The sequence below is a fragment of the Amblyomma mixtum genome, chromosome 3, assembly GCF_055824585.1.
Source record: "Amblyomma mixtum isolate Tamu chromosome 3, ASM5582458v1, whole genome shotgun sequence".
Classification (NCBI taxonomy): Eukaryota; Metazoa; Arthropoda; class Arachnida; order Ixodida; family Ixodidae; genus Amblyomma; species Amblyomma mixtum.
In genome coordinates, this window is record NC_143014.1 from 240,115,431 (window position 1) to 240,138,480 (window position 23,050).

The 23,050-nt window shown below is 45.6% G+C and overlaps 2 long non-coding RNA genes across 2 annotated transcripts in view; one reads left to right on the forward strand and one right to left on the reverse strand.

The window, feature by feature from the left end:
- Positions 1-23,050, reverse strand: part of LOC149354127 (uncharacterized) — a 532,700-nt gene that overhangs the window by 358,534 nt on the left and 151,116 nt on the right. The window lies entirely within an intron of this gene.
- Positions 206-6,139, forward strand: LOC149354133 (uncharacterized). The gene is made up of 3 exons (XR_016291170.1): positions 206-361; positions 538-601; positions 3,146-6,139. It is a non-coding gene; the product is annotated as an uncharacterized LOC149354133 (long non-coding RNA).

A 23,050-nucleotide genomic window follows, 5' to 3' on the forward strand; every position in this document is an offset into this window, starting at 1 on the left:
AAACACTTAAAGGTCACAAGGCGCTAGGTTTTATGCGCTAGGGGGCTGATGTCTCCAGGGCTCCTTGCTAGGGGGCTGATGTCCCCAAGGGTTTTTGCTCCGCATAGCCAACGTTTTTAGATCCCTTTGCGCATAGCCGCGTCCCCAAGTGCTAGGGGACAGTGTTGCTTGGATTTTTGCACTTCAGCCGAGCTGAATCCCTAGACTTCCCTAGTTCGGATCGTCCCCATGTGTCGGTAGCGCGGGGCGGCAGAACCACGGCAGAACGGTGGACGGCGGCCATATTCCGCATTCACGGTGCTCGCGTGCTCCGCTTATCTGTGCGACCACGAGCGTCATGGAACAGCTTCACCACATAAAGGTACGTATAATTGACTGCTCTGCCCAATGCGGTATGCTTCTAATACTGCTAATAATTTTCATTTGAAAGGAAAGCATCCTAACGAGTGTGGACCCTTTGTGAAAAATGCTGCAACGCCGTTTTTGTGTGACGTTTGTGGAAATGCTAGTTTTACTAATCGGTCCCTTTTGATGCAGGACTGTCAGTGCCTGCACGGTTTTGTGCCGAGGTACAGCACGCACAAGTTCAACACGACTGAAGGTGAGCACTACACGACGCATGTCAGCGCAGTCTATGTCCCCTCTCGTTCTCCGTCCTGAAGCGCTGTTGGAAAATTATGAATACCAGCTCGTCCAGTCTGCAGTTGTTCAGCATAATTAGCTGTGCATGAAAGGTTATTGTCCTCTTTTGCGGCGTGTATTGTGTTAATTGCATCCAGTCCTTTGTGCCTTTTCCCCCCATGCTTGCAGGACGTTGTGAAATCTCGCATGTTGGCTTTGAAAGGGTTGAAAATTGGGCGAGTTGGTACGAATTCATACTGGTGTGGCACCACAGGGACAGTGACAGAGACAGAGTTGTTGTTACTCTGTCTCTGTCCCTGTGGTGCCACACCAGTATGGCTTTGAAAGCATACGACACGCTCCACATCAGCCACGTGGCATGTTTGCATTCTTACTTCTCACTCAACCTTTCAATTTTTTAACTGGTCTAACCGCTATTTTCCATTGCCGACTATTCCTGTGACTCCAAGCACCCGTCAAACAGTAGCGTGCGTGTTAAGCACTTAGTATTCGTTTTACTGATTGCTAATCATGTGTTTACTTGAGCAAAGTGGGTAAGCGGTAACAAACGAAGCGAATTATGGAAACAGTACACTGCATTGTTTGTGACAAATAGGTTACAGGATGCATGCACGCTTGTGCTTCCCACCTTTGAACTACTACATCCACTGTCCCCTTGACTGTTTTGAACAGGAATCTGTTCAGTACTGAAATGTGGTGAAAAGAAACTATTTCCTGGTCCGTGCCCTTCAAAATGCACAAAAAAAGGCCATGAAGTATTCACTATGTAGCTATAGCATGCAAATGTGCAGTCCAGTAGCTAGCTGACGACTGACACATAAGGATTGAAACATTCCGAGTAAGAAATATCTTTCCGGGTACATTTTTCATTTCTTCTGTCACATTAGTCATTTTTCAGACAGGCAGACAGATTGAGGTTGTACTGCGATCCAGGTCATATATAGGGTTGCCGAAAAGGTTTCGATGACCATTGCATCGCCCAAGTAGAATATAGAGCAGCTTTTCTTCTATGTCGTGCGTTTCTGCTGCAGCTGTCATCCTTAGTTTTCTAAGAACTGAAGTATGTGAGCAGGTGTAACACAGAAATGAATGTGACAAAAATGTAACGTTGTGTGTACATTTGTTACAGCTGGCAAAATGAAATAATAAATCAAACTAATAGTGCCTTGCCTGCAAGAAGTGTGTTTGGTATGCTAAGTGTCAGTAAACAAAATATTAAAAACAGTGAAATGGTGAAGTGTAGAAGCATACCTTGGCATTCCTTTAAACGGCGTAGTAGATTGGGTTACTGCTGCTATGGGCTGCTTACAGAGATCTCAGTGCCCACTGAACATCACGCTCATTGAAATTTCAGGCGTGCATTTGTTGCATCCTTGTTCTTTTTTTGTGTGCATGCGTGTGTGCAAATATTTTTGTGGTAAGGTGCCTCCTGTGCTTTAAGTTTCAGAAGAATATGACTGAATGTTATAACATGCCACTTGCTTGTTCTATGCATGTACCATATACACTTGACTAAGGGCCCTGCACTCGTGTACAGGGCCACTATGCCCAGCTTAGGAGCCACTAATTACAGGGGGGGGGATTTGCAAAAAACAACTGCACTTCATGCATGTGTAGACTTCCTTGTGTGGCACGCTACCCAGGGAGCTACCAGCAATGACAGCTGTCTGCTGCTATCATTATTATCATTGTCGAGCGTGCACTGCTCTGCAGCTGTGTGCCATTTAAAGCAGAATTCAGATGCATGTGCTCAGAGCCAATGGAAACGGCCGACCATGAAATGATGCCGACTGGACAACTAAGTTATCTGCTTGTGGATTTTCAATTCTTGGTGTGTGGTGTCTCCAGACATTATGTTTTAAAATTACAGGAATTTGAAATGCAATGAATACAACAGAAATGACTTCATTTACAAGGGCAGCAAGGGTTCGGGCCCAAGCATCAGACAGCAGTACCGACGAAGCATAGAGGTTCCTGCAACTGGACTGCAGATATAGCGTCAGGCTGTGTAGTACAGTAAAGTAGTTTTCCCGTAATATGGTTGGGAGATTGAACAGCAAGTGCCACTTTCGTGGAAAAATTGCGAAATAAAAGTGCAGACCTTAGTCGAGTGTATGCGGCATTTCTTTATTCGTTGTTTCTGAGTTTTTATTTTTTTAATGCAAGAGTATTGAAAGCCTGATTGGGGCAAAAAAAATGTCAGTCATAAAATTCGCCAATTGGCTGGAGGGAAGCGAGGTCACTTGTGGTAAAGGCACCAGCGGTTTCTAATGCTACTGAATTGCTAGCACACGTGGTAATCTGGTGTCGCTGCAATTTTTTTTTGTATGCATCTGTGGTTTGCTTTTCTTAGTGCAGTTTCTGTGGTTGCCTGAGGCAAACCACATCTTGAAATGTTGGCATGCCAAAACTCCAAATGGGGCACATGCATTCTGAGGCATGTATCCTTGGCACAGTTTCTTTCGGCATGCATTCTCACGTATTATATATTCTCTGTTTGCAGGTTTCAGCGTGAACTTCATCACTCTTCTGGTCCACCTACATTTTGCCTGCCCGCAGTTTTATCACAATGCTTAGATATTGCACCATTGCTCTTGAGGAAACCTGCAAAGTGCGTGCATTGTAGCACTGCTTATGTTTATGCTAGTGTCTCATCCTGAAGTACTGCCAGTATTTAGTGTGCAGCAGCACATATTTACTTTTTAAAATTGTGCATGTTCCTGAACTGCCTTGTGATGGTATGTGCACCGCTTGGGGAGAAGCGTTTTTTTTTTTCTTTCCCCATCCAGCATGCTCCTTCGTTTGATGTCAGTTTTGCAGACATGCCATGATCTACAATGTGAACTTCTGCATGTTTGTGATTTTTTTCACTTATTCCTATGCATACTCTGAGAAGGTTGCTGGTCAGCACCGGTGAGTGATGCTAACTAAAATACAGTTAAAGGGCCCGCCGCAACGGTTCTGGCTGCTGACTGCAAGGTGGTGCAGTCAAATCCTGGCCACAGTTCGATAAAGGTGTAAGAACTCCCGTGTGCTGAGAGATGTCAGTGCACGTCAAGGAATACGTACATTCAGTCTAAATTAATCTGCAGCCCTCCACCAGGGCGTTCCTTGTTGCCAGTGTGCAACTTTCGGGCATGAAACCCTGCCTGACATACCACAACAGTATGGCTGAGGGTCCAGTTATGTCCGAACGTTGGAGATGTTAGTTTTGAAAATATTTAAAATTGCTTACTAGCCCTGAGTGCAGCTCTGCACAATGCCAGTGATGGCCAGTGTGCCATGCCTCTTGTTACCATGGCACTGGGCTGAGACTACTAATATAAAAACATTTCAGCGCAGACACATCCAGCTGACAGTTTAGGACTATGGTTCTTGCATGCGATGCCTTGAAGGTGCACTAAACAGGATTTCTTGCAGTCTCAGTGTACAAGCTGCGAACATTCTTACGAACGCCCCAGCTCCCACATTTTTTTTATGTCACCACAGAGAGTAGGAGGAGTCAGCCAACATGGTCGGTATGGTAAAAAGCGTGTGGAGTGGCTTTCAGCCAATTGTGTTTCAGCTCCGCTGTGCCATTGGCTGTGTAATATGCATGCAGAGTGATCTTTGAAAAATATGTGGGCTGCTGTTTGGACTATGTACAGCTGTAACAGACGGTCGGGCACATCACCACTGTAGCTGCAGATGAGAAAACATTGTCAGCTTGACTAACGTGGAAAATTGGCCGTGTTGGTACATGTCTTGAACAAATAAATAGCAGCGCAAGGAGACGGGGACTAGACGAGCTGCTGGAGTTCCAGTCCGAGGTTTTTTAGAGCTTTTAACCTTTTATTTAGAGTCAACCTACATCCAGTTTGAAGGGACACCGCACCTGCAAAAGCAGGGCGTATGCATTTGGTCATGCATTGCCCCAGCCCTTAGTGACCTTGTACTTGCTCATTTAGACCGTCTTTTAATCTCATCCTTCAACGACCACAACGTCCGCAGGGCCTTTAGGTTTGTTGATGATTTTTTAGTTGTTGATTGTGACGCGCAGGCAATTGAACGTGCTGCTTGAAAGATATTGGGCACCTTTGGAACGGTTATGAGGCCTCTTGACCCAACCCACAAACTCCCAGTGAACGGCCAAATTAGATTTTTAGATATCAGGCTTCACTTTAAAGATGATGGTGTCTGCTGGGGCTATGATCCGCGCACCAATAAACCGCTTCCTCCATTCAACTCTGCACACTCAAAGCTCGTTAAGCGAGCCATCGCCACCTCCTGCTTTAAAAACGCCCTCAGCAAAAGTTGCCTGCATCTTGCCGCAGAAGCGTACAACCATCAAGCCGATAGGCTGAGCAGTTCCGGTTATCCGCAACACCTCATTTCGGTTGCTGAAGGCCTAAGTTGCGCACTGACGTGAGTAAGTGTGACGCCCACGCGCAGCATAGGCAAAAGGTAGCTGTGATACCTTACATTCACAAGCTGTCACACAACCTGAAAAAGGTAGCGCAGCGGTACGACGTGGAAGTAGTCTTCTCTGCTCCTCACAAGCTGTCAAAGCTGTGCAAGATGACTGATCCCGAGACAGCAAAGCAAAAGAACTGGAAAGAAGCATCGGCGGCCCTTTCTTGAATGCGCAGAAGGCGTAGTATATGAAATTCCGTTAATCTGTGGCAAAACTTATGTCGGCCAAACTGGGAGATGCGTGAATGACAGGTTGAGGGAACATGCCAAAAACGTAGATAATGCCCTTAAAGGAAAAGATTTTGAAGGACTTCTGGCCGCCCACTGCCTTACGTGTGAAGAATGTTCCCCAGACCTTACAAGCACCTTCATTACAAAAAAGAATAATCAACGTGTAACGCACGAAATCATTGAATCGGAGTTGATTTATAATCGGGGAGAAGCATGTGTTAGCTCCGCTTCTATCACTCTTTCTGATAAAGAGCTGACATATTTGCGCATGCACTGACGATGACGCCGGATTGTTCAGAGTGCATATATGTTCGCACGATTCGTTGGAAATAAAAGTTGGAAGTTCAGCGCCGTCCATGTTGTCTCGTCTAGTCCCCATCTCCTTGCGCTGCTATTTAATTGTTCAAGATTGTCAGCTTGCTTCGGACTTACTTCAGTGATATATTCTCTGAACAACAAATACGTACTGGTTTTATCAGATTACTACTCACACAATGACCAAAAACAGTAGTGAAAATTACTTCGGGTATCTTAACAGATGACAGTATTTTCATTCGCCATCGCAGATTGAAGGGGTCGAATCTCGCAAAACCAAATAGTCCACGCGTATTTTACTCCCGTGGGCCTAATTTGTGGCTATGTTGTCTGCAATCGAAACTATTAATTCAAAGGACGCACACCAGAGTACCTTTATTGCTCGTGTTGGTTTTTTAAAATCAATGCGGGCCTTGCTCGTCTGCCGGAAGCTGCTCACGACTTTGCTGTAGCTCATTTGAGCATGTGCACATGCTGTTGAATAAAGAATTTTAAGATATTTTGTGTTTTGATGAACGAGCTCCAACATGAGATTCCTCACATGCACAGCACTGTTTGCGAGCACCTTGAACACAATGTTTCCACAGAAGGGGCCATGCAGAGCACACACTTGAGAATTTGATATTGGTCTCGTATCAAGGTCGTTATTGCTTTTGTGGGTGCAGAGAGGAATTCTGAAGACAAACTACGCAGGAGTTTGTCTACAGAATGCCTTACCAACTAGCCTCTCATCACACACTTGCAGAGAGGAAGTTATGTGATCTAGAGCATGGCACCTCATCACGTTTGAACAAGACTAGAAATTCTTTGTCACAAATTTTATTTCAATGAAGGCATAGTCGACACATTGCTCGGAGAATGAGATGCTGGCTGTTTGCTTTCACAAGGAACGAAAAAGAGGTGAATGCTAGCATAGGCAATTTCAATGGAGCTGCAATGCAAAAGTGTGTTGTGGAAGTGAATCGGATATCTGCAGGGCGTCCAATGCAACCACACAGTTCCACAATGCAGGTTCTCTTAGCTTGTGTGCAGTTTTGGGATCAAGCAGGCTTTCAGTGAAACTTGGTCAGGCAAAGTACATGCGACCAAAGCCCAGCCCTCCCGCAGCCTGTGCTGCCTCTAGGGCACACACTAGGGTTCATCTTAAAGCAGCGCGATACACAGGACGAGAGAAAGAAACAAGAGACGACACGAGCGCAATCTAACAACTGAGTTTTATTCCTAGAAGGGTTAGTTATATACGCACCAAACACAACGATAAAACACAGACACATCGCGATAGACCCCACAAACCCGTACGCGCATGTAGCGGACTGCAAAACACCACCTCATCCCAAAAAAGCCATTCAGCATCTTAGCACATGACAAACACCTGCAATCACCCTGTCGCCACACATTCCCCGAGAGCACGAATCTCTTTTTCTACGAGATTAATCGAAGGCGAGGCGACACGTTTCAGTCTCCTGGCTTATCAAAAACGCCTCAACTAACTCCCTGCAGGTCCTATCTCGGTGACGGAACAAGATGTTAGTTACACTACACTAGGGTGTAGTGTAAAGTGCCTCTTTGCTACAATCTTATGTTAGCTGCATGTACCAGGTGTTTCAGGGAACATTTTCAAAATTTTTTTAAAAGTGGGATTTTTGAGGGGAAAATATGGCTTTTGTGGCATAGTATTATCAGTATTGAAGGACATCAGAAAATAGGTGAATCATCTGGACTAGTAGGCTGATTCTAATTTTTAATAGACTTTGTAACTAGTAGAGCTACGTGCCTAGTTGCAATTAGCGATTTGTAGCTGGCCGTTAGTAATAGCCATATCTGTTTAGAGTTTCGAAAACACAATTACCCTCGGCACTGTGGCTCGACAAAATTTGGCTTTTTTCGACTAGATACGTACCTGGAGGGGTTGCTTTGCCTGCATGCTTCTAAAAGCACATGTATTAGGTTTTTCCGCGATGCAGCCAAATTTTGTCGAGCCACAGCGGCGAGGGTAATCGCAATTTCGAAATTCTTCAAAACTTGTATGGCTATTACAGAGCAGGCTTCAAATTAACTGCAACTAACCGCCTAACTCTACTAGTTAATTACTAAATATTAGTTAATAAGCTTGCTAATTAAGACAATTCAGAGGTTTTCTGGCGTCCACCAACACAGGTAATACTATGCCACAAAAGCTATATTTTCATCCCAAAAAGCCTATCTTTGAAAATTCTTGCAAGTGTTTGCTGAAACACCCGGTATATTTGTATGCACACAGCTGGAAAAACCATCAGGTTAAGCAAAATATCACCTTGACAAAATTACTTCGCCTTGCCGTTGCATGCAGAGAAACCACAAAGTCCGAATTCATGTATATTGCCAAAATTAAAGTTTAGCCTGCTCACAAAGCTGCGTGTGCAAAGAAACTGTCGTGCCTCTGGGCACAACCTTGAGGGTTTGCTTGCCTGCAGAACTTGAAAAGCACACCTTATGTTTGTCTTGCCCACAAAACTCTGCAAAAAGACGCAATTCTAGTCCAGCCCAAAATCCAGATAGCTTGCACAACGTTCATGAGCAAGCTGTCCTGTTGAAAGCAAGATCCAGGTTTCTTGGATTGCCTCGTGGTGAGGAATTGTAATAATGCTTGCAGCCTGCTCAATCAGCTGGGTGCCTAATCCCTAATGACTGCAGGAAACAAGACTACCTTTTTTACACTGACACTCGACAGCATCTCTGCAAACCATTTACAATGTACATGTGAGCCAGCAGGCCAGTGTGAAGTGTGCAGCACAAAACCAATGTTTTACGCTGGGATTACATCATGGCACGCGCATAAAATGACACTGATGATAAAGCAAATTGGCCTGTATGGACGGGCCAATCCCTGACCATCGTCCTGCTCGTCCATGGACATCCGAGAGAGTGCAGCCAAGAAAGCTGTGACAAGAAATCATCTTTTTAAGTGAACACAAGAAGCAACTACAACACGAGAGTCACAGAAGCTTGCAATAATGCCAATGACGATGGTGACTTCTTTGTCTGTCCCAAAGTCCTCAAAATGAGTACTCAATTATTCAAGTTAGGCATTGACCTAAGCGCACACATTGTGTTGGATGCTAAGTGTCCAATGCATCTTTGTCCTTGCAGAGATGCTATCTGCATTAGGAAAAGTAACTGTTGGTCAAATGTGCAGGGAAACCCCAAGGTGGAGTGGATTTGTAAAAGGGAGGAGTTACTCATTTCCATCCACCCAAGTGCACGCATACGGCTACAAAGGAAGGCTAAATAGCTTTCTCAGAAACTTCGTAGTTAAAGAAAAATACGTCCTTGTCCGGGGTTCGAACCCGGGACCATCGCTTCGCCGGAGCAGTCGCTCTACCAATTGAGCTAACCGAGAAGGTTTTTTTTTATTTATTGCCTGTTTTTGGTTCATGACATTGCACAACAAAAATACACATAACGCTATATACATACGACACTGTCGTGGTCAGCCAGCACGAGACTGGCTTCGTCACCTTAAAATTCCCGCAACATACACAACGGCTCTAGTCTTGAGAGCCACTCGGGAGGCTCCGCAGCTGCATAACAGCTAACCGAGAAGGTTAGAATATGCCAAGGCTCTTAATTGGGCTAGTTGGTTGCTATAATTCGACATAATGGCTAGCGCTCAAGGGAGGAAGGAATCCTCCCTTGAGTGACGCTAGTGACAGGGAAGGAATCCTGTCACTAGCGTCACTAGACAGGACATTAGCGTTTGTCTTGTCTGGATTCCTTCTGTGTGCGTCTCCCTTGAGCGCTAGCCATTATGTCGAAGTTAGCATATGGTAGCGCAAGAGCGAATTGATCAATAACTTGAAATGGGAACATTGTTGGTCAAACACTTGACCAGCGATGAGCTCTAAACATTTCACCAACACGAGTTATTGATCAATTTGCTCTCGTCTTGGTTAGATCGGTTAATAGAGTGGCTGCTCTGATGAAGCAGTGGCCCCGGGTTCGAACCCCGGACCAGGATGAATGTTCCTTCAACTACGAAGTTTCCGAGGAAGCTGTACAGCTTTCCCTTTGTAGCCGTATGCCTGCACTTGGGCAGATGCGAATGAGTAATTACTCACTTATTAGGAAAGTAACTGTGATGCAACTGTCTGACAAAATCACAACTGGAAGTTTACTTCTAAAAACTGGGTTGTGATGCTGCTGTTGGGCTGTTGCACTGGGCTGAGTGAAAGGGCGGGACACCACATGGTGTGTGTGCTGATCGCAGCCGTATGGAACCGCCACTGAACTGTAACGGCAGCCAGAACATGACACTTTTTGGTGGCACATATTCATAGTTTCATGTCAGTGTCCTCGTATGCAGTTCAGAAACCAGCTTAACTAAGCATCTGCCCCAAGCAGGCAATGACACTCGGCAAAGAGCGCTACACTAGCAGACGACATATGGCGAGGAGATGGAACCCACCAGTTTGCTTGGGGGCAGCGGGACACTGCTGCAAAAAGCACCACTGCACTACCCAATTCAAAGGTACAAGGGTACAACCGTCTCACCACACTCCCTGCTTTCAGTATTTTTCATTTTCTCCTTCCACCGAGTATAACTCCTACTCAATAGCCAGCTAGCTCTGGCATGGATTTGGTTAAAACTGAATTTAGTATAAATTTATTTGTATTTTTTTCTTTATACAGAAAAATCCCAACCCTAGTCAGAGTCCGTGCGTCAATTCGGGATGCTGAACCCAAATACCATACTGCAGCATACCATACCAAGTATGCTGCCACCTAAAACTCGAAGAAACTGCAAATTTTGGAAATTAATGTCCCAAAGCGACATATGGGCTATTAAAAACCAAGCTATATCAATGTGGATCTGCGTGGCCTTGAAGACATTTACAATGCCCGCATGGGATGAGGCCATTGCAATGACCTCATTATCTTGGAAAGAAACTAGAGCAACTGTAATCTTGATCCAGGGTGGGTTTAATGTGAACTGAAACCAAACACTATAACAGCATGCTTCTTTATGTAGGAAGCCTCGGCATAGCTACCACAGCCTACCTTTCTCACTTTTGTTTCTATTTTCACTGCTCACCCTGCCATGTGGTTTCCACTTATAGTGCCACCAGCCAAACTCTCAAACCTTTTTCTGCTAAGGAAAAAATTTCACTGAATGGAGTAACCATCCATGTGGCATCCGACGTGTTCGCTTCGACACAGTTACTGTGTGCTGCACTACGACTGATCTGCCAAGTCCACAGTGGAGGCATACATTACTCATGCTTGTTTCCTTCCAATGACTTCAACATCATGAGCAAGGCCATTACAGCTGGAGCAGACAAAGATAACTGTTTTCCTTTGGCTTTTTTGGCTTTCCTTTCGAAAATTGCTATCAAGCAATGCACTTCGTCAGCTGTATTATTCAGTTATTAATGCTTCGTTCCAAATGCACAAGCAGCACTGCCACTATACGAGTGGCAGAACTAGTTCCTGTTCTTTGGGTCCCTTTCTGCATTTTAATCTGTACATCGAAAAGCCCCACTTTTGAAGAAACAACTCATGCTGAAACAGGTATGGCAGGGATTCTGGCAGCACTTTACATATTTCCGTGCACAGATATTAAAAAAAACACCAACAACAGCAAAAAAAAACACTTCATAGCGCAATCTTTGCGCTTTTCAAAACCGCAAGCTTTGCTCCCTGAAAATAAGGCGACGAAAGTGCACAAGTCGCCGACGCAGGACACTCCTTCCAGCTCACAGTGGCAATCAATATCACATGGAGAAAAGTACAGGTGCCGACACAAGTTTTCGGAACACGCAAATTAAAACAAAACGTATTTTCTGAACAGGTTCAGCATGCATCCTCGAACTGATTGATTGATTACTTTGGGGTATTCTTGGGAGGAGGTACTGGTCCCGACGTATGTTGGCCAGTTGGTGGCATCACTCTTGGGGACCAGGGGAACTGACGGATGAACTCCATGTTTTCCTTCGCGAACAACACGAGGCACTTTTTAATGCCAGGCTGTGCCTCTACGTAGCGGGAAAATTGAGGCTTTTTGTGATTTCGGCGTTCCGAAAACATTTGTGGGCACATACACGTACTACTTTTCTTTCCACTTGGGTGCCAACATATGCCCCATCGAAGCCGCCTACGGCACTGGGACCGTGGCATGTGACGAGCATTGGCCACCGACGCACTTGCCTTACCATGATTTACTGAGAAAGCTAACAGCTACAAGCATTTCAGGAGACCATGCTATGCTGTGACAGAAAAGTGGCAGTCAAATTCCGATTCAACGTCAGGAGTCTCTATGCAGACAGATCCGCCAGCTATTTTCGGCAGAAGCTAGCGCTGCCCTTGTAAAGTGCATCGTTATCCTCCTTCTGTCACTCTTGCTCTGGAGGTAGTGATAAGGTAATGTAACGTTTTCACTAGGAAAAAAGAAACTGGCTGCTGCTGCTGCAAAAAAAAAAATAAAAAGCAACAGCGAGGCACGATCGCCGTTCCGACCCGCACGTATTTATCTTTCCGGCCGCCAAAAGAATTGCGTTCACAGGCGTGTAGGGAACCTTAACTTGCAGTAACAACAGACGATACTCGTCTCAGGCAAGAAACTAGTTCGAATAAATTCAGAAAGAATGCGAACAGCCACTTACTCTCCGAAGAGTGAGACGTCCATCTTCGTAACGTTGTTTATGGAAGCGGTTTCTTATAAAGTCAACAGATGGCGCCACAGTGCAAACGCATTTTGTTTTAAGAGCGACAGGTGGTGCCACAGGGCATCATACTGCTTACAGTATTATTATGATATGCCAACTTTAATTTGTCCACAACAAAGCGCGAATTTTTCTCGGAACGTTTAAATGCGTAAACTCCCCATATGCGCGCCGCGCTTGAACGGGTATGCAAGGTTGTAACAAGTGCATTCCATGTCATACATAGGATAAAAATACATGTCAACATAAATTTATTTTCAGCATCATGCATCATTTCTGGCTTCCCACAAGGTATAACTGGTAACATTAAGCTAGTATCTGGACTACACCAGGTCCTGTCCTGTCCGCATGACCGTCCAACCAGGTTTAATAAAAATATTTCACTGAATGACGCAGCCATGTACTGCAAAACTAGGATCCCACAGCACTGAGCAGTGCGAAATTCCTCTCTTCATAGAGTTCCTGTCACTCAGTGCAGCAGTTCCTCGCCATTCATTGCGCTTTGCAGCTGCAGGCTGAAGTGCACTGCGCAGACGAGTAAAAATAATGGTAACCATTAGCAATGAACAGTGCTGTATAAAAAGCATTGTACTGCTATCACTTTCAACACATTTCTGGAAGTATGCACTAGCTTCAGTCAGAAGTCACACAGCAATGGGCCTTTGGTAATGTATTTAACAGCAGCGCCCATGTTAACTTTTCACATTTTTACAAGTAAGTAATGCCTTTCACAACAGCTTTAAGGAACACAAAGCAGCCTTTGTCTGTAGTTGCTCACAGCTAGCATACCACTGCAGTGGCTAATCACTGAGGAGTCTACAAAGCATCTCAAAATCAGAACTGTTTATTTTTCAACTTCATGTAGCCCGGTTCCCCAGCAGCGGACAGCCACCAGTAGCTCAGGGGCACCAGGAGGATTGCACGAAAATCAGCACAAAACACTGCCAGGACCTTGCACGTGTGGTGAATGGATATCATTTCAAATGTTAAGAGGACAGCACAGAGGAGAAGAGTAAAAAAAACTGCAACAAAAAATGTAACTAGCAGTAAACTAAAATGAATGATACCAGGCAATAGTACTGGGAGATGTGTAATGATGGAAAAGTCAACAAGCACCACGGCTTCACAACACAAAACCATAGTCATGATTTCTTCACCACTACACGCATTGACATTTTCCACATCTCTACCTTTCGAACTCATTAAAGCACAAAAATCTAGGGCCTTTGGGCACAATGAACATGCCATTTTGATGCTGAATCATCATACACAATAAAAGATGATGATGATAGTGAATTTTTATGGCGCAAGGGCATCTGCGGCCAAAGAGCGCCATGGCACAAGATAGTATTTTCTTCTACTCAAGGTGGGGTCAGAGGCCCATCCCCCAAGCATTTGAGCCTGATTAAGCCAAGCACCCATTGTGTCACCGGTGGGTATACCCGGCGCCATGGGGATGGAACCCTGCACCTCCCGCATGTGAGGTGGATGCTGAACCACTAGGCCACCTTTGCGGTACAATAAAAGAATCATAACTATGTAAATGCAGCACTAGTAGTGAAGTTACAGACTTGGAAGCATATGTATGTAAGATGTGCATGGGTGTAATCCCCATGTGGCAGAGGTTGAGGCCCTGAAAAAGTGACCAGTTTCTCGACGTCGTCGATTCAGCTACTTTCACAAGGCATACTTGCCAACGGCACTGTAAATGCGTACTAAGTGCATGCCAATTCTGATTTGCCGACATCCCCGATGTAGGGGGATTTTGTTTTGAAACCGGAAGGCCTCAAGACAGCCGAAGGACTCAAGGGGCGAACAGAGGGAACAGAGGAAATTTGCTCTACATGCTTAGAGCAAATTCTATGCAACTATTACGCTGCCTGTCGGGCTCTGCCGCTCAAGCCCTATGAGGCTTTGGCAGGCCGGATTTCTGTACATTTTTTTAAATGTTTGGCGCAATAAAGTATTATTATTATTATTATTATTATTATTATTATTATTATTATTAAAGAAAATAGTTTTCACAGATGTTCATGTCGTGAAACCTCCAAAGACTTCCCTATTGGGACAGGAGTTCTGGTAGTTAAAGCGCTGGTCATCACACACTTTTTGGTCATCACACACAAAGACAACGATGCAAAAATGTTCCCAGGACTGCCTAGGAACTATGTGTGGAAAGTATACGGGTTCATCTGAAAAGAAGGTGACCTCATGCAGAGTTTTGTTCCCCATGGGGCCAGCAATTGATAAGGAACTCCACTGCTTCAGAGCTCGGAGCTTATTACAAAAGCAGACAGTCATACATACTGGTGCGCACCAATTGTGCCCGTGCAAAAGCCACCAGAAGACAAATGGCTCTGCATAAACCTGACCAAACTAAACCAGTCAATTCAAAGAGAATTACACGTCCTTCATTCCAGTTGCTAAGTACCTCTCCAAGCTTGATGCCAACTTTGGTTTCTACCAGATAAAGCTAAGTTCTGACAGCCAGAAGTTCACTTTAAGACCATGTCCATGCCTTCCATGCCAAGAGAATGGGCTGACATATCAGAGACTGCTGGTTAGGTGTCAATGGACCCGTAGCCAATTAGCAATCATTTTTAACTTGAGAAGCAACAACCCCACAGAATCAAGGTCAACACCCTTGCAACTGCCATGAACAACTGCCTTTAGCAGCACTGCATCTACTGCTTTCATATTTCTTCCCCGTATAAACTGACCTGACAGAACTCTTGACCAATAAACTAGACAAAACTCTTCACCATTACTGAGACCAGTCATGCAGAAGGCATCAACTTAACACTCTTAAAGGGGTCATGATAAGGTCTACCAACAAGTCATGCTTTTACATTGCAGCTACTTAAAAAAGAAGTAGGGCCCTACATACGCATTTCAGCTAGAACACCCATATTGAAGCAGCCAGAGTGATGTCATAAACTGACAGCACCGTCGTCTGCTGTAAAACTGCCGTGCACACAGTCAGCGAGGTGAGACGCTGCTCGCTTCTTGTGCAGTGGCTTCTTGTTCTATCTAAGAACTGTTTCTCGTCATTGTACTCTCTGTTGCACTCTCGCATGCACGTGCAATCCTGAGGTCCACCAGAAGATGCTGGATTACTGGAGAGCATAGCCAAGAACAGTGAAACAGGAAACAATTCTCCAGTGCCACTGAAAATCCACTGCACAACCGACGAGTCACAGCTCGTACTTTCTGAAATGATGATGAGATGGTGAGTTCTTCTCCATCTCAAAAGAATAAGGAGAGACAACAATGACTACTGCATGCCAGACAATGCCATCAGGGAGGCCAAATTCACTTACAAGGTTCAGGTTAGGATTCAATTAACTGTTAACATTTCACTGAAACAGTACAAAGAACTGTTAGAACCCAAATATGAATCTTTCACCTTCACATTCTCCACGGTTATGGCCCTTGGCCCGACATAAAACACAAAACGATGCTTGAAACCGGGCTGCAGCTTCCTCAGTCCTGCCACGATGCTCAAAACAAAAGCTAGTGCTTGTATGCCGCAAACACGGCACACATGGTACCAGTCCACAGCAAGCATCTCCAGGTCTGGCTCTCGCTGAGCTGTCAGGAAGAGGTGCTAGAAAAATAGGCATAATTTTGATCAGGTGGGCTGCACAGGCCATTATCATTCAACACCAGTACCTCTACATGTATTTTGTACGAGTTATGTAATTTTTTAAGGAAAGAGGCATACAGAAAAATGGCAAGGTTTTTCAGGGCACTGGCACGCACCTGTCATGCATCAGTAGCCAGAGACAAAGCAGGTGCAGTTTCATCACATGCAGATGAAAAGAGGAAGTTCACTGAAAGAAATATTCCAAATAGTAACTGCGTGGGTGCAAAACTAAACAGCGCAATCTTTCACCCATACAATGGCTTATAAAGACTGCTGATGCATACAGCTGCAGACATATGAATGTGAACAGAGTTGAAAAGAACACCAAGGTCAAAGTGAAGTATGCCTATATTGACTGATTGCTGTGTTCTAATAACAAAACAGCAACTTTGACTGACTAGAGCTTTTATTAACAGGAAATGGCCAAGAAACTAAATACAGCTGTCACTGCCACAGGCCATTTCCACCAGCCAACTGCAATGATCCTTCTTTTTTGTATCTTCTTCAGGCACTGTGTCCACATATGCAAACGTGACCGCAACGCTATCAAATCTCGCCTATACAAGAAAAAATTTCTACAAACACGGAGGATGTAATTAAATGTGCCGAAGTCATTTGCGTAGAGAGATACCGCGACATGTATACGAAACAAATGCCGGAATTCATTTATTTTCTTAATGGATGCCTCTGGTTACAGTAGCCCTGCGGCTTTTCTGGCGAGTGGCAATTTTAGTTTGCTGATTTTGCAAGCATAACAGCTAAAACTTGCCTAAAATGCATCAATTTGTTTTCATAATCACAGCTGGGTTTACTTCTAATCTATGTGAAAGCATGGAGTGGTGCCACAGCACATTCACAAAACCAACAAGGTTGCACATGGAGTGATCAGCAGGCAAACTGATGTTGACTTTATTCTCGGTACACAAGGGCCTGATATTAGAACAACACATGCCTAGAGGAGGCAGTGTGACTATTTACACTCAGCTCAGGGTCAGCTCAAGCGTGCTATTCGCTGGAAATGGCACTGGCTGCCAACAACAGTCTCCGTCACGACTATTATACGCCACAAACTGCTTCACAGACTGTGAACTATTGAGGAAGTGCAGTTTTGGGGCATCCCACATCCTTTGTATTCGACCGTCCTCACACCACCGAGTTTGCTTGTGTTTGTCCTGCTTCAAAATGTGTAGAGCGTAATGAGGTCCCACAACAACAAAGGTCACTCAGGAATGCATGAACGGTGCTAACCGATTTGAAATAATAATTTTTCCTCACAGTATATAGGCACTTGCCAAGAACTGGCAAAAAAAACAACTTAAAAGAGGGCTGTGCTGAGTACTAGTAATGTAATTATTTTAGTACCTTAATTAAACCTTCTATAAAAGAAATTTAAAAATCCAGCTGCAGCTTACCACTGAATGCACCTCATATCTGCGTGCACAAAGGAAGCGAAAGTGTCAGAGGTGCTCCTGGAAATGAAGGTTAGGTACGCAATACTGCCGAGAAGAAGCAGAGGTATGTAAAAATGATGACATGTATAGAGACTAGAATCGAGTAGCTATCAGATGATTTCTAGGACAAGCAACATAAAACAAAAATGACAAGAACAACTCTGCAAAAGTCATGCAAGCTGACCAGCTTCATTGCAGTCTGCTGGCAGTACACTGCATTGGTAGATGTGCAACACTGCTTTGAGAACAATGTGAGCCATCCTAGGTTATACACAGCTTGATCATGACATCACGTCACTAAGATTGCTGCTATGACGGCCATGTTTGCGAACCACTTGGCTGCCACTCATGCTTCAAGACGCGGATGAACAGATGAGTTTTGTACTGCAACCAGCTCCTTTGCTCTCTGAGCATGGAAATGCCTTCTCTTCTGAATGCACAGTCCTTTTACAAGGGCTAAAAATGGCAACTGATCGTGTCAGTGCACGTTCAATGCGAGGAAAAGGTTCGACAGTGCAAGAAAACTGGCCCCTCATGACTGGAAGCAGAGAAGAGCACAGGCGTTAGCCTGTTTGTGGACATTAAATACACACATTGTCAGCTACTTTGTGACTGTCGATTGAAGGTACACAAATCACCGTAATCACACAATTCCCATGTTAGTACGTAGGTGAGAGCTTGTCAGCAATGCAAGCTCAAGGAAAGCGAAGTTCTACTTTAGATGTCAGAGGAAAACTTTCTTTACTTTTAGGCTCTTCGAGCTGGGTTAACTCATCTCGAGGCGTTAATGTTGCACTACCAGTAAATTTTAGTTCCTTTTTTGCTGCAAAAAAAGACAGTTCACAAAAACATGTATTTCTGCCATCAGCCGTGGGCGGGATGAAAAAAGATCAGCGCATGGCTAGGGTGCCTCGATATTGTTGCGGGAAAGAATATATTTAAAGTTATTTACACAAGCGAAGGGAACAGCTCCGAGCGGCACTGAGAACACAGCCAGAACTTCGTTGTAGTCTTCGTCTCCTTCCACTTGTTCAATCGCTCATTGTCATCGCCTACCTGCTTCAATATGGAATGATGCATCAAGGCACCCTACACATGGCTTAATCGGCGCCCCTGCTACGTTGGCCTTCGCATGCTGTTTTTGCATGAGCCTCAGCTTGCCTCTTCTCACTGTGTATTGTCTCACTGTGAGCTGGCGTTGTGCGAAATCTTCATGCTTGGCACCAAGCATGAAGCGATGGGGCCCAGTCAAGCTTTGTCTCCTCAAGGTGGTCACCATTTCAACAAAAAACATCCGGTTAACCAGTGGCGCTTTCCTAGCTTCACCATTGTCACATACGCGACAGTCGAAATTGTGAATTCACCTGTTATGAAGAATTCACCCCATACTTGATGGTAGCGGGTCTTATGGTCAAAGTTGGCACGTTAAATGCACGCCACACGCAAGCTCTATCGCTCTGTTCAGTGTGGTTTCGTTCGCTCACACAGCGAGAAAATTTCTGCTAGTCGGGTGTTTCCTACCGCAGCTATTGCTGCACTTGGACTGCCAAAATATAGCCGTGCTGAAATGATGTGGAATGCATACTGCAGGAGCTAGTGGTTCATCAACATGCATGGAAGCATATCCTAAAATTCATTTCCCTGACATCAGTGCAAGCTATGAATAAGTAGTACACGACAGTTCTGGAATGTAAAACACGCTTACATCAACGTTGAGAATTTTGGCCGCTAGCCTGGAAAGGCGCCGCACCAGAAGCCTGTTCAGGTGAAGGCGGTCAGCCTCCTTCTCACGCCCCAGTTCATTCCCTTGGGGCACTATCTTGTAGACGAAAATGTGGCTTGCGTACTGCTTCCCTTCTGCCACAGTCTCCTGCATAGAAAATATTGGATCATGAGCAGTGAACAACAATGCTTTGCTTTTGCAAGACCATTTTTACATCGGGAATGCAGAAGAATGCAAAGTGCGAGCACGTGTTTTCCACATCTGCCTCTTCAGCACTTTCCAGCATCAATGACATGCACAGACTGACAACTCCCAGTTTTATTTGAAAGTTCTATACAGAGCGAGACCTACAGTTTCAAAGACAAGTACGACACTAAGCTGCACTTCCACAGCATTGCGAAAGCAAGCTCCCGCATTGTGGGTCACCAAACAACACAAGCATCCCAGCAAACCAAAAACCCCTCAGGGACGTCTAGCTAGACGTCTCTGAGAGGTTTTTGGTTTGCTGGGATAGGTGAAAAATGAACTGCTCCAGAAGGAGAAAGGTTAGCCCTATCTGCACACTGTAGCAACTAGTAAACCAAGTACAATCGCGGACAAAATGTGTACTTTGCTTAAAGGAATTTTATCTTCTGTCGTCAATTTTGAACAGCAAAGCAGCCCCCTAAACACAAAACAGATCCCACGCACTTCCCAGTGCTTCACTTCCAGACTACAAAACGCGACATACCATGACGAACAACAGTAACAGTGGCTCACCTCGAGGCGTGCAACGATCGTTGACGCTGTATTGCTGTTTCGAACGAACAAATCGTTTCCGCCGACGTAAACACCAATGAAATCTAATTGAGGCCGAAGGCGAAGTCCCCGGACAAGACCCGGCAGCGTCTCCGTCGTGGCTCCACCGAAGCTAAAGGTGACGACGTTTACCGTGCTCTGCAGCGGGATTCGGACTCGCTCCAGAAACTTCACCTGGCTGTCGCCAACTGCACCAACAACAGCACCGCGCACGCTGCCCGACATGTTGATCTTCCCGCTGCGCTGACGACAAAGGCAAAAGTGGTAAAAGAAAAATCTTGGTGACAGGTTAGACCTAACTAGGTACATCTTCGTCTTCTTTTAGGTACTTTCAAAACACATAGAGTTCAATGCAACTAGAGAAACCTAGAGACAACCTCACATTCCTATAGGCCTCTTGCGCTGGAGTTTGCGGTAACGTGGCGGCGCCTGGTGGCAGCAAGGAAAAGCTGGCTGGGTAGTACCAGGTTGGGTAGTAGTCAGCCCTGGCTGTGACGGCGCAGCTTTCTAGCCTGCGTTTTGCGTCGATTCGCACGTTTTTCTGCACTGTTGTGAGTGCGACAAGGCTCGTTACTTGTGACCAACCACGCCGCAGCCTGGCCGTGGCTTAGTTTTTAGAAAACCGACGCTCCGTGTGCCTTAGGACGAAATGCAGGCAGCAGAAGGAATCTGCGACGCCGATCCGCCCGAGAGACCTCGCTCAGTTTCGAAAAACATCACCGTCGTTACTGCTGCGTCGTGGGCTGCCACGAGCAAGAAGGTCTGAATCCCAGTATCAAATTCCACCGCTTTCCTTCAAGGTCTCACGAAGCGGAGCGCCGGGCGCGCTGGATAGTTGCAGTTCGACGCACTAAGTAAGCGAACCTTCGCGTTGTGCTGGCTACTTCGCCTGCCTTGATGTTTGTTTGGTTATCCGCGCGGCTGAAATTCGTTCTTTTTGCACATGCAGTCCGGACGGCATACCGTGGGATGCAGTGCCGAACACCAGGATATGCAGTCGCCACTTTGTGGGTAACGAGAAAAACAATGCCAGTCATCCCTCATATGTATACCTACAATCTTCCCCGCGGTCTACAGCCGGCCTCATCCTCCTTGTGTTCGTCTTCTTCTGGCGCTTACCTCTCTCAAAAAATGTATATTTATCGAGCAGCCGCATATGCAGGCGTAGAATGAGAATTTATGCATTCTACAACACAACTTGTCTAGTACATCCATACATAAGCAGTTGGACCAAGCAAGCAGCAAAGCAGCAAAAAAAGATGTGTACCATGACAATCACCAAACAGTAGGGAATGCGCAACAGAGCAAGCAGCAAAAGGTGAGAAACGAACAGCATAATTCAGAGATCATATCAAGGGAATGCACAACACATCAAAGAGCACAAAAAAAATGCATGGTATAATTCATATGTCATATCAACATCTCACTTCAGATAATCACTATTAAGGCAAATCGGCATATCAGCAGGCATGGCTGGTGGTTCACGACTAGAGAGCCGGCCACTGAGACAATTGACAATTCGACCGGTGAAACGTGGTGAGGTGGCCAGGTGCGTGCAAATGACCACAAATGGGCCGGTTGATTAGGTGCGAATTCGCTGCGCACTACGAGCAGCCCAGCGTCGAGAGTGAAATGTGCACATTGTCGACCTCAAACCAGCAGGTATGTGGCAGCGCGGCATCACTGATAGCAGCGGACGTGTTCGAGCGATGTCGTTTTAAGGATGAAAGGCTACATCAAGAAAACGACATCAAGCGCGCAGCGCACGAGCTCGCGCTGCAGCGTTATTCGGCGGCGAGCTCATATATGCACTGCATCATGTTAGCATTTGCTGAAGGAACAGATGGCGGCTACTACAAAGCAGGCAGTTTAGCGAGATGCAGTGAAAAAAGACTGCAGGAGGCCCACCGTTTCGTGGCATGCTGAAAGACCGCTGCTGGCGCGGCGTGTACCGTCGTGCGCTCGAGCAGTCCCATATACATGTCTGTTTAGCGCTGCTGCGAATTCATATGCAAGTATTTCATCGCGTTGGTGCGCTTAAATCTTGAAGCATGCAGACCTTATCTGAAGTTCGACTTCGTACGCGACTGTCTTCACTTGCGAATGACACCGCGCTGAAGCTTCGCCGATTATTTCTTCAACAGAGTACACGTACTTGGCGTTGCATGATTTCTTCCCTTTACACAGCGTGCCAGCCCTGAAAAAATCTTCGGCGCCCGATATTCGCTGTAGGCCATGGCAGAGCACAAGCGAAAGTCGCGGGTCCATACTAGATGCCAACGTGCTTTCCGAAGCAGACGCTAGAGCCCAGTACTACCCAGCCGAGGGCCGAGGGCAGAGGGCGCTCTTTAGCACCATTTTCGCAGCGCCCCCTGGGCAATGCAAGAGGTCCATAGGTGAGGTGCGTTTCCGCCGTCAACGCAAAGAGTCATGGGAAAATCGTCTGCTAGCTACTCCTGGTTCCAAATTGCTCAACTGATTGCATGCATCGCCCTATTCACCGCGTAAGTTGACATCGTTTATGCGATAAATAACTCGTGGTACTAGTCACTGATTGCACTGAAGCATCGAATGAGAAGCCCGTACTACATATATGCATGACCTGAGCGCAGAAATAGACAATCTAGAGAGGTAAGCGTATTTTTTCATGGTTGATATATGCCGGCCGCCCTAGTCCACGTCTGTTGTGCATATGCACTGAGGGTGATTTCGTGTGCGTTTCGACATGTTTAGCGCATAAGTCATTATACAGCCGTTTTTTTCCGCACTTTGGTGAACTGCAATCTGTGCAGCTGATTAGACGATGCTCGTATTTTCCTGACAGCGTGTAGAGCCGCCAATGTTCTAGCAGACGAACCATATATGCCACTGCGCGCGGCGCGCGTCTCAGCACATCGCATGGTGCAGTAATAAATCGCCTTGTATCCTTTTTGTTATTCTAGATGCAGTGCCGGTGGCATTTCATGTGAGAACACGCAGGAACAAGCCGCAAAGGAGAGTAGAGGTGTTAGATTATATATGCCACGCTGTGTTGTACGGAGCTGCGTGAATAAAATGAAATGGCTTGCCCGCGTGTTCTGGAGCAGAAATATTT